Genomic DNA, 12,032 nt, shown 5'->3' on the forward strand with positions numbered 1-12,032 from the left:
GAGGCAATGGCCTGAGTCAGGAAAGTCCATCCCTGGGTGACAATGGGGCTGGAAATGGCATTGGTAGCAGACCATGACCCAGCTCATTTCCCTCATCCCTACTATTCTGAGAGCTCTTTCGCTCCACTCCATCCCTTTAGCCACCAGCTTGTCTGGCCAGAGAACTTCAAAATAGCAGGCAATACTCCCTTTCACCCTTGGGACGCACAGCTTAGCCAGCATGTAACAGTCCAGTTGGGTGAAGGGTTTGAGCCAGTTTTGGAGTTGCACTTCCATGGCCTCAACATTGCCAATGCCATTACCTGCTCCCTCTGGAACTAACCTCACCAATGCCTAATAAGGCTGAACTCAGGGCATCTGTGGCATTCTTAAAGGACTTCAGAACAGGAACCCTTTGCCTCATATGTAACCAATCCTGCACCCCAAAGAGGGTGCTCCAAACAAAAATCAGTCTCCTCAGACAACACTTGAAGGCGTATTTGCTGTTTAACCATCCTCTGAAGCATGAGGTAGGTTGAATTCCATCTGGTGCACATATCCCAGATAAGGTGGTTCTGAGATGACCCTAACAAAGTCTGCTTCTCTCTTAGCTTCTGATCAGCCAACATGCTTCTGTGGAAACGAGAAACTATTTTCCAGAACCTTCCTATTAGATCACACAAGATGCAGCTACTACACTGTTTGCCTCCCAACCCAACCCCCATTCCAAGGGCATCCCTCATGACCAGGTGCAAAGGGACAGTAACTTTACAGGTGTACAGGCGCTCATATGCATGTGTATATGGGCACACAGCCAGATGCACTAACATTTTATATCATGCAAGTGACTAAATGCACAAGTTATAAAATAGGCCAGGCGTGTGTATGTATTAATTTTAAGTGTGTCCGCGCACAGCAGGGAAATGTTGGCTTTGAGATGCGCTAGTGAGGGAATTTTTGAACAGGTACGCATCCAGGCCATGACCAGTCTCACCAATTAATCCACCAGTTTACCCAGTCTAGAGCTAGGTCCTCAAGGCTCTCTGGTTCTTTAGCCTGCACTTCCCCACAGTCAACCCAGACCCCTCAAGCCGTTCATATGTGACTAGAAATTGTTTTATTCTGACTAATACCTCGTCTATAGCAGAAGTAAAGTTCCACTGAAATGGACCTGCATGCGTGTTCAGGCATGTAGCTACATGCGCACATATCTCTCGGCTCCAACCCGAAACACCCGTGCTCTATCCATTCTCGCATCGGTACTTGTGCAGGTATGTAGGCGGTTTATAAAATTGGATGGGCACATACATGTGCTAGATACATGCCCATTTCCCAGTTTTCAGCTATATACAAGGGAACTCTTATTGAGGAATCTTACGACCATCATACAATGCCTCTAAAGCTATTGGCTTATATGTGAAGCCTATAAAGCTCTGGGCTTGACTAATCATAGGTCGCAAGAAGTCCTAGTATTCTCCATCCGGAGCTATAACACAAGATAAGGCACTGGATGTATAACTACTAATGCGTGCACTTAGCTTTAATCCACTGTCAGCGTGTATAATCCTGAAGACTATCCTCCGACACAGCAATGTTTTGGAGTAATACTCCTTCTTCAGAGAGCTTCAGGAACCGCAGGTCTATTGGTACGTAAAAAGACGCTATTGTGGTCAGTTCTGGGCTGGTGGAAGTGAAAAGAAGTGGTGCACGGCAACGCGCTGCCTGCTAGCATTTCATCCCGCGGCAGACCAAGTCTAAGTGCATGCATTAGTAGTTATACATCCAGTGCCTTATCTTGTGTTATAGCTCCGGATGGAGAATACTCAATAAGAGTTCCCTTGTATATAGCTGAATTTCATATTTTGTGATTATCTCATATTTTCAAGCTATTCCTCTTGGGGTTTTTATTGTACTGGGTCTCCATTTCCCAGTTTTGGCACACGTATAGCTTTTAAATTTCACCTTTAGGTGAGCAAAGCATCAGATGCCGTGGTAGCCCCCATCGCTCCACCCACTGTCAGTCAGAAAGAAATCATTAACAGCTGCAGTCCTCTGGCTAGCCAGTCTTCCATCATTCCCCTGATGGCCTGTAAGATGTTGGAAGAGGTATGGTGCAGTCCATCACCTGGGTTTGCAACACAACCCATGGCACCCTGATGGGGCATCCCCACGAGATATGCCTCCTGTAGCAAGTGTAAGCAGCTGCCACAGTGTGCCATCAGGGACGGGTAAGCATGTGCTGCATTTTGACTGGTCCATAGGTCGCTGGTGAAATGGATGCTATGCCCCCTCTAATTTGGGCAGCTGTGCCTGTATGCAGACAAGACACTGAGTGTACATGGAAGGTTTTATTTTTCATTACCTCTTTATTAATATGTTAACCAATTTATGCAAGAAACTTTCTTGCTTGGAAAAGCACATCTTAATCAGATACAGTAATAAGAAAAAATAAACCCAATCATAAATATCCAAAATTAAGAGTATTACAATCCACAATTTGGAGGAGGATGCAAATCACATAATTTCAGGAAAACTTCAAAAGGCAAATTTGGGCAAAGCAGAGACTCTAAACTAATAATAATATACATCGTCTTCAAGATACAACCGAGGTTTATCACACAGAAACATGGAAAGCTGAGAAGATTAAAAAATATATATATTTCATGCCCTGATAATTAACAAGACAGTTACAGGAATATTTTAGGAAAAAAGAAACTCTGGTCGTCTATAAAACTGTGGGCCTGTAAAGAAGAAAATCCTGTCTTTTCTTTCGGGTTTCTCTAGATAAATCTGGAAAATCGCTAATTTTGAATTATGGAAAATCTTATCTTTAAACTTAAAGAATAACTGAAGAACAAGCTCTGCATCAGATTTCAAAGCAAAATTGACTACCAAGGTCGAACAGGACATTACACAATTGTCTTTTTTTAATCAATAAGGAAAAATCCAAATTGTCCAATGATGACTCAGGTATAGGCAAATCCTCTACTGGAACTTCAACAGTACAAAATGGTGGAAGTTAAACATTTCTAAAAACTGCCGGCGTATATTCAGCAGAGAATGACAAGCACTCTTTCACATACTGTCTAAATAAATTCAAAGGGGTAACTGAAAAAAGTTAGGCAGGTTAAAAAAAAAACTTTAAGGTTTCCTCTGCACCAAATTTTCCACTTTTCTACAAAGCTGTTGATTTTCTTTACTAATAGCGGTCGGAGAGGAACTGAACTTTCTTGCAGCTATTATCAGCTCCATCCATCTTTACCTGCATTGCTTCTGTGGTTCTTCATATTCCTTGCCTCTAGATTTCAAATCATTGATTTGTAGAGCAAACTGGGAAATCTGCCCAGATAACTGTTGCCCCCTAGTGGAAATAGCTGTCCAGAGTTCATCTAATGTTATTTTAGTGAGTTTCTCTAATACTGTACAAAGGTTGAATGAAAAGTCAAATTTGAACCCATAGCTGCAGAATTAGACAGAGTCCCACTCTCTGGGACTCTGGGAATCTGGGACTCTGCCTGACCTGCCATCAATGAGTCTTGCGGTCCTCACTGCGCTTGGCCACTCTGTTCCACCTTGCACCTGTACAGCTCGATCATCAGGCTACGCCACAGCATCCAGAAGACCAGAGGCACTCGGCGCAGGAGGCCCTGGAGTTTTTTTCCTTAAATTCCCATGTAAGTATTTGGTAACCTACCAAAATAATACATTTATTTTTCTTGTTCCATTACGTCTGGATCGCTTGTTAAGTGAAAGACATAGGGAACCTCTGTGGTTCTTAGCAGTGATAAGTAGGAGGATAATAGTTAATGGCTGTAAAAGAAAAAAACGTTTGAGCTGATTTCCTCCTGGCCCCATAATTTTCGCATTGATATTGTTATCTTTTTATTTTTCTTTAAAAGCACCTCCCCCTTCCCTATTAATGTGGGCTGGTATAATGGTAAATTTTTGGTTCTTTCGGGATATATTTCCATAATACTTATTGTTCTTTAAATCTTTTTTATTCCTGTTATTTCATTTCATTGAGTGTAAATGATATAATCAGTAAAGATATAGGGGCAGATTTTCAAAGGGGTACGCGCGTAAGATACGCGCGTACCTCCCGAAAACCTGCCCCAAGCTCCCCCTGCAAGCGCCGAGCCTATGTTGCATAGGCTGCCGGCGCGCACAAAGCCCTGGGACGCGCGTAAGTCCCGGGACGTGTCGGGGGCACCTCGCGGCCGGCGCGTCATTGGGGGTGTTCCGTGGGCGGGGCCGCGGGCATGGTTCTGGCCCTGGGGCATGGCCACAGCCTCCTGGACCAGCCCTCGGCCCGGCGCGCGCAAGTTACACCTGCCTCGGGCATGTGTAACATTTCGAACAAAGGTAGGGGGGTTTTAGATAGGGCTGGGGGGTGGGTTAGGTAGGGGAAGGGAGGGGAAGGTGCGGGGGGGTGGTGGAAGGAATGGAGGCAGGCTGCACAGCGCGGCGCGCGCAGGCTTCCGATTTTGCGCAGCCTTGCACGCGCCGACCCCGGATTTTAAAAGATACGCGCGGCTACGCGCGTATCTATTAAAATCCGGCGTACTTTTGTTTGCGCCGGTCACGCGAACAAAAGTACGTGCGGGCGTAGCTTTTTAAAATCTGCCCCATAATGTAAAAGGAAGCTCTGGAGTGATGCAACCCCCTAAAACAGAAGACAAGTCATACTCCGGAGACAAACTGAAAGATGATCCCATAAAGACTCATCCTGTCTACTTACAGTACCTGAATGTAATCCACTCTGAAGTGCCTGAAAAAGTGGAATATAAATCAAATAAATAAATAAATGCATGAATAGGTTGCCCTGCCACAGGGGAGATAGGGGTAGAAGCCAGAATCGATGCTGACTGTAGAAGGGTATCCAAGGGGCCAACAGCCAAGGAATCCACAGGACCAGGTTTAAAGACCTGTGCTTTTGGCTTCCTTTTCTTCCCCTGTAAACCAAGTAAGGGAAAAAGTGGATAAAATGAACAAAAGAGACAAATTTGGAGAGAGTCAGCATCTGCAATCTAACGTGCCACCATTTTGTGTCCTTCTCTGCCTACATTGGAAGATGTTACACAGCTGCTTATTGTTCACCTGCTGGGAACTTTGTAGCTCAGGGCTAAAATGTTGAGCAGCCACCTAAAACTGACATTCTTGACCATCTACAAGGGCTGGCCATCCGGCGCTATCATTTCCCCAATGTAGCATGTGAGCAGCCCAGAGGCTGCATGCAGCTAGCCCAGTACAACCAGCTGGACCACCCCCCATCTGGCCATGGGGGATCCTGCGCTGCATAAGGTGCCTGGCCTGATCCGCAATGCTAGCAAAGGTGGAAGGATGCGAGATGGGTTTACGTGTCCCTTGGCTGTGTAGCCTCCCCGCCTCAGAGGGGTGTTTTTGTTCTTCATGTGATAGTACATGGATGTATTGGAATAATGTCCAACTTTCTTCCCATGTGTGATGATTCTTCCACAGTAGATGCACACCACAGAATGATGGTACAAATATATATTAAATTAAAAACATAAAGAAATTGTAAAATATAAAACACAAAAATGTACGTACATATAAATTGCATGAATTCTTTCAAATATAAGACAATGTGTAGGTGTACAAAGACATATATTAAAAAATAAAGTTCTCTGTATGTGTGTAAGTATATCATAATGGCAGATACAAACAATATTTCTGAATATTAGTAATGAAAGGAGGGGATGGAAAAAGTAATCAAATACCTTTATGAAAGAACTTCGAATAGAATGATTTCAATCAATGGAACAACGGGTAATGTATACAGTATATTCTATAAGAAACAACTTGGTGTTACAATAATATTAAGAAACAATCAAGGATATTGAATTATTCCAAAAACAAAAACATAAATGTTTAAAGTGAGGGTGTAATTTAGCTAATGTAACGCTCTCCAAGACGGTTGTATTCTGATGTAATTGTGTATACAAAAAAACTTTGTTTAAATACCTTATCAACCACATCTGTTGACTCCACCACAAGCGCACAGGGGTAGATTTTCAAAGGGTTACGCACGTAAGATACGCGCATAATCCCCGAAAACCTACCCCTGCACGTGCCGAGCCTATTTTGAATAGGCTCGGCGACGCACGCAAGCCCTGGGACACACATATGTCCCGGGGCTTCGAAAAAGGGGCGGTCCGGGGGTGGGTCTGGGGGCTGGACCGTGGTCTGGTTGCGGTCCGAGGGCGTGTCCGGGATGTGGTGGCAGTCCGGGGGCGGAGCCAAGTGCTCTGACACAGCTGCCTGTGTTGGGGCATGGCGCACTGGCAGACTGCCGGCGCGCGCAAGTTACGCCTGCCAGAGGCTTAACTTGCCAGAGGCAGGCATAACTCTGTGAAAGAAGGTAGGGGGGATTTAGGTAGGGCTGGGGGGGTGGGTTAGATAGGGGAAGGGAGGGAAAGGTGGGGGGGGGGGGGGGCAAAAAAAAGTTCCCTCCGAGGCCGCTCCGAAATCGGAGCGGCCTCGGAGGGAACGGGGAAAGCCATCAGGGATCCCTAGGGCTCGGCGCGCAAGGTGCACAAGTGTGCACCCCCTTGCACGCGCTGACCCTGGATTTTATAACATGCGCACCCTAGCACGCGCATGTTATAAAATTGGGTGTACATTTCTGCGCGCCGGGTAGCACGCACAAATATACCCCCGCGCGCTTAAAATTTAAAATCGGCCCCAGTATTTTTTAAAAATTGTAAGGTATTGAATGCTGGATCTTTTCATACATTGGGGTAGATTTTTAAAAACTGCGCGATCGCGTACTTTTGTTTGCGCAGCAGGCGCAAACAAAAGTACGCTGGATTTTATAAGATACGCGTATCCTCTAAAATCCTGGATCGGCGCGCGCAAGGCTGCCGATTTTGGGCAGCCGGCGCGCGCCGAGCCGCGCAGCCTGCCTCCGTTCCCTCCGAGGCCGCTCCGAAATCGGAGCGGCCTCGGAGAGAACTCTCTTTCGCCCTCCCCTCACCTTCCCCTCCCTTCCTCTACCTAACCCACCCCCCCAGCCCTATCTAAACCCCTCCCCCCTACCTTTATCCATGGATTTACGCCTCCCGGAGGGAGACGTAAATCCACACGCGCCAGCAGGCTGCTGGCGCGCTGTGCTCCGACCCGTGGCTAGTCCGAAGGCCTGGACCATGCCCCCGGGCCGGCGCCAGGCCCCCTGTCCCGCCCCCGAAACGGCGCGCCCCGCCCCGAAACACCGCGTCATCGGGTACCGCCCCCGACACGCCCCCTTCCAAAAACCCCGGGACCTACGCGCATCCCGGGGTTCTGCGCGCGCCGGCGTCCTATGGAAAATAGGCGCGCCGGCGCGCAAGGCCCTGCTCGCGTAAATCCGGGCGGATTTACACGAGCAGGGCTTTGAAAATCCGCCCATTTGTGAACTAAGTATGAAAAGTATATTTATTGCTTGAAGCCACGCTGTGAAGAGGAAGATATCAAAATGAATATAGAAATCTTTTACTCGGCTGGAGTGATTAATTTTAACTAAGCATGCTCTACTGCTTGGTGTGATGCAGCCTACGAATCAGTGCTGGTGAGAAATTATCATGGAAACACAGTGAAAACGTGTAAATATAGTAAAATACACCTACGGGCGGATTTTCAAAGCCCTGCTCGCGTAAATCCGCCCGGATTTACGTGAGCAGGGCCTTGCGCGCCGGCGCGCCTATTTTCCATAGGCCGCCGGCGCGCACAGAACCCCGGGACAAGTGTAGGTCCCGGGGTTTTCGGAAGGGGGCGTGTCGGGGGCGGGACCCGATGACGCGGCGTTTCGGGGGCTGGGCGTGGCGTTTTGGGGGGCGGGACTGGGGGCATGGTGCCGGCCCGGGGGCGTGGTCCAGGCTTTTGGACCAGCTCTCGGGTCGGAGCACGGCACGCCAGCACTCCGCTGGCGCGCGTAGATTTACGTCTGCTTCTCGCAGGCGTAAATCTACGGACAAAGGTAAGGGGGGGGTTTAGATAGGGCCAGGGGGGAGGGTTAGGTAGAGAAGGGAAGGGAAGGTGAAGGGAGGGCGAAAGAGAGTTCCCTCCGAGGCTGCTCCGATTTCGGAGCGGCCTCGGAGGGAACGGAGACAGGCTGCGCGGCTCGGCATGCGCCGGCTGCCCAAAATCGGCAGCCTTGCGCGCGCCAATCCAGGATTTTAGAAGATACGTGCGGCTACGCGCGTATCTTATAAAATCCAGCGTACTTTTGTTTGCGCCTGGTGCGCAAACAAAAGTACGCGAACGCGCTTTTTAAAAAAATCTACCCCCTAGTATATTGTTTATATAGCATGCTTGTCTAAAAATACCATACATTAGATGCACCATTTATTAAATACAATGCATGTACTGGTGAGTAATAAAAATTATCGTTGAAATGACTAACAAAACCAAGGTATATCAACAAGGTTGATTGCAAAAAATACCTAGTTGTATACAAAAAAATACTATTCCTAATGTTGCGATAGCCTCACCACCAATATTTGTGCTTATTGTCAGCAGCACGAAAACTATGGAAAAAAAGAATCACTTGATGCCGCATGCTATTTAGACAAGGATAAATCTAATATCACATGGAAATATTGTACTTTTAATTTGCATGAAAAGTTATTAACTACATAAGATTATTCCATGTATTTTATAAACCAAAAAAGGTGCAATATATCAGGACTAAATAAATAGTCAAAAGTGAAGCATTATCCAACTCGGTGAATCGATTTTGATACAAGCTTACCTGCGGCATGCCGTGGAGTAAAGTAGTGACTGTCCAGAGGAATCTTAGCAAGGGCTATTTATATGAAATCTTGCAGTAATTTAGTTGAAAGCCCGCCAAAAAAAGATAGATTTAAAAGTTAAGTTCAGAGTAAGTTATTTAACTAAAAAACTTAAACCACACATGCCTAATGTGTTAGGATGCCGAAAAAGATAGTAAAAATTTAAAAATATAAAAATATGTGATTACTATATAGGGAACGTGCAGGGACTTACCGATAATTCTACTAATCAATCATAGCACTTTGCTTTAGGACCATTCACTAAATACAAAGACAGCGATTTTGTTAAAAAATACATATTGATTTTACTAAAACAAGAGGAGTCATCCCACATTATTACCATGTGATAATAATAAAATATTAAAAATTATGCAACAAATGGTATGCTGACCAAAGGACAGAGTGATACGGTGACAAACTAACTCAACCATAGTCAAAAGTGATCGTGAAAACCAAACTTAAAAATATGCTCTAACACCCAGTTAAAAATCACACATACCCAATGCGCTGGTATGACAGAAAAAATGATTACTATATAATAACCGCGCAAGAACTATCCGATGATCCCACTGGTCATATCTCTTGCTTTAGTGCCAATAACTAAATGCAGAGACAATGATTTCACTAAAAAATGGAGTTATTACACAAGATTACAAAATATATGACGAATGGTAAATATTGTGTCTGTTGACTGAAGAACCGCGTGACTTGGGGACAATTTGACTCAGTTGTTGTCAGAACGAAGATGTAAAAGATGATTGTAACAATGTGTAAAATGAATAAAAAATAAAAATAAATAATAAATAATAAATAAAATGAAATGAAGAGAGCTTGAATTGCTAAAAAACACCCACATAAAAATATTTAAATGAAAATTTGAAAAATAAAAAAATGAAAGATAAAAAATATAAAATGAAAAATAAATTTTTTAAATTAAATTAAAAATGAAAATAAAATAATAACATTACAGGATAAATAAATAATTATTATGCAAAAAAAATTATGAAAACTGTACTTAAGAATATATACTAACACCAAGTTTTTTACAAATACACACTGAAATCTGTATCACAATTAAGACCAAAAGGGGTAATAGTATTAAAATCAAATATGAACTTTGTTCAAGTCTTAATAAAGTGTTATCAAAATCCCCTCCTCTCCAATTTTTGAAAGGTTTCTGGACAACACAGAACTTGAAGTCATTGAATGTATGACCCATTTGTTACAAGGACAAATTGCCATGTAAATGACACTGTACTTTTGCAATTGTTTGAACCCTGCAATTTGTAAACCCTGCCATTGGTGCCAATGGATAAAGTCTGTACTTTAAGATTAACTGAACAGACACTACAACTGCCACAAGGGCTGTGTCTTGCTGGTCTTTTTTCTATTAGTTTATCAATAGGTAAAGCTGACGGTGACAAGTATTCTTTTTAATTTTTGTTACGTTTATTTGCCACCATAACCTCTTTTCCTTGAAAGGCTGGGAGTATTTATAATATGTGCCAATGTTTCTTGATAGTTTTAATTATGTCATGGGTCAGACCTGTGAATGTAAGTGGGCAGATGATTCTGTCCTTCTTAACTGACTTTATGCGAGGTTTTAGCAAAGTGGAGCATTTCTGTTTCTTTGCTCTAGACAGACAATTATTGATACATTCTTTAGGGTATCCCCTTTCTATGAACCGAGTCTTCATCTCCAGAGATCTTTGAGTAAATGTGTCTATATTAGTGCATAATCTTTGTAAGCGAAGAAATTGGCTGTACGGTAGGTTGCATACAGGAGACTTATTGTGACAACTGTCTTACCCGAATCATTGAATTCAAAGTTATGTGATCAATAGGCCACTGGTCGGGCTACTCTGGCTCTATAACATTGGCCAATGAAGGAGACCAATGCTATGGCATAGTGACAGTAGTATGCTGCACCTTGACTGTGTTATTGCCATTTCTCATGCTGTTTACCATACATTGTTTACCTCTTAACAGTATGCTGAAGTAAAACACAGATTAGCAAGCCAACATCATGGAACTATATTTCATACTGGATGCAGGCCTGTCCTTCTCAGACTTCCACATCCATGCATTTCCTAAGCATTGCACACTAGGATCCCGGCAGGCTAAGAGCATACCAAAAGGCAAACAGTAGCAACCTATTCTGTGGAGAAGAGCTATAGAGGATTTCTGACAAACAGATCACATTGGGAAAATCTCATGCCACCAAGGGAGGGCTTGTTGTGCTTGGATATATTCTTACACAAAACTAAACTGTATATGTATGATGTATAGATCACAAATTGTATTTAGAAAAACATCATACCCACAAGCTGAAAACAATTCCTACCATGTAGTCTATTGAATGAGCGTGGAAACCTCATAAACCAAGTGTGCTTCTTTACGCTTAAGAAGATAACTCACACATTGCTGGTTTTACAGCATTTTAAATGCTGCTTAACAGTCAATTATATTGCTTAAGACTGTATTAATTAATTTCAATCATCGGTGACCACACTAACTATTATTCATATTTTTTTCGATTTTTCAAAAATAATTTTTTAGAATAGAAACTAGACACTTATCATTGCAATACTTTAACAGCATCTGAGACGACCCGACCCGACCCGACACGGCTCGTGTTTCGTAGGCTTCATCAGGGGTGGTAAAGTTATTTAATGTCTAAAATATAAAAGAAAACAATTGTACGTATCTTCTTAGTTTGCTTAACATCGATGTGTATCGCTGTTCGAGATTACATATGTTCTTTGGATCTGTCTCACTGCATACGCTGCTATTCGGTCTCAGCTTTAACAAATCTGCCATCGTGACTATCTCCAAGTGTGTGATATCTAAATCTCAGGAACAAGGTCTTAATTTAGGACTATCATTTGTTCCTTATAAACGCCATGACCCATTCCAAAGTAGAATTTCTACAGCTAAATTCATCCGTAAACTTCAAATTAAATTATATTGTGATGTCAATGAAGTCCCTGCAGATCAATTATCAATTGTACCACCTAAGTCAAAATGGATTCCACCAGGACCCATGGATGCCAATATTAGTACGTTTCGTGATTTGATCCTCAAAGATATAGTTGATTTTGAGAAAATTCCAACCAATCCTTAAGTCAATTTACCATCTGAACTAAGATCAGCACTGCGAACATTGTCACAAAATCAACGTATCATTATCAAGCCTGCCGATAAAGGAGACAGTGTAGTCATACAAGATCGGGAACAATATATTCAATCTCTTACAACACAAGTATC

This window comes from Rhinatrema bivittatum, chromosome 8 (assembly GCF_901001135.1).
Source record: "Rhinatrema bivittatum chromosome 8, aRhiBiv1.1, whole genome shotgun sequence".
Taxonomy (NCBI): Eukaryota; Metazoa; Chordata; class Amphibia; order Gymnophiona; family Rhinatrematidae; genus Rhinatrema; species Rhinatrema bivittatum.